Raw genomic sequence first — 940 nt, 5'->3', positions numbered from 1 at the left:
TTACAACTGGAACTCTGGGAACTCTAGCATCCTTGCCTGTGAGCTTCTTATACACAGCAGAGTTTCCAACTTATGCTCCACGTTTTTCTGCTGTACTTTGCCCAGATGAAATCTGCAGGAGGTGGCTGCCATCCAGCTTGCCGCGGGTGCTTTGCCCATGGCGTCACTTGGGAAGACCAGATCCTCAAAGACCGCAGGTGCGCAGCTGTCGGTGCGGCTCCCGGGACGCTTCTCTGCTTGTTCTTTTCAGGCGGCTTTTCCGAGTTGACTTGGGCAGCTTTCTCCTCCGAGCAATACAGACAACGTGCTTGCCACTAAACTTTTTCTCCAATTCATACACTAGCCAAGACTTGAATCTTCTGGAAGTGTTTCAGTTGAGGGACAGGCACACAGATTATGATAGCTTTCTGGCCACCACCAACTTCCGTTTCCTTGGTGGCCATGGTGTTTAGCTCCCTTAGCTGAGCTTTTGGGTCTGAGTTCATCTCCAGCCCAGCAGTGCCTGAAAGATGCCCGGCTTGAACTCACTGGGCTTCTCGCTGTTTGGCTTCATGATCTTGGCACCGGAGGTGAACATGGCTTTTCCTGGTTGAGCGCTGGCTGAGGAAGAGCAGCATGGACTCTTTGGTGTCACTGCTTGAGATTCATCCATGTTGTTGCATAGGTAAATAGTTGTGTTTTCTTGCTGTTTAGTATTCTGTTGTATGAACTTGGTACGGATATACTGAAGTCTTCATCGTTGATAGACATGAGCTGTTTCCAATTATTAGCCATTACAAACAAAACTGCTGAAACATTCACATGCAAGTTATTGTATAGGCACGAGACTTTATTTCTTTTTGATAAGTGGGCTGCAGAGTTGGGATAGGTTTATTACTTATTTCTACTTTACTTGAAAAGCAGAGGGAGCGCTTTCATCTGCTGGCTCATTCCTCAGATG

General features: G+C 47.3%; 1 pseudogene; it reads right to left on the bottom strand.

Annotated features, from left to right (window-relative positions):
* Positions 1 to 577, bottom strand: LOC101533168 (small ribosomal subunit protein eS7-like; annotated as a pseudogene).
* Positions 578 to 940: the final 363 nt, after the last annotated feature.

The sequence above is a fragment of the Ochotona princeps genome, chromosome 6, assembly GCF_030435755.1.
Source record: "Ochotona princeps isolate mOchPri1 chromosome 6, mOchPri1.hap1, whole genome shotgun sequence".
Classification (NCBI taxonomy): domain Eukaryota; kingdom Metazoa; phylum Chordata; class Mammalia; order Lagomorpha; family Ochotonidae; genus Ochotona; species Ochotona princeps.
This window is presented reverse-complemented; position numbering and strand designations above follow the sequence as displayed.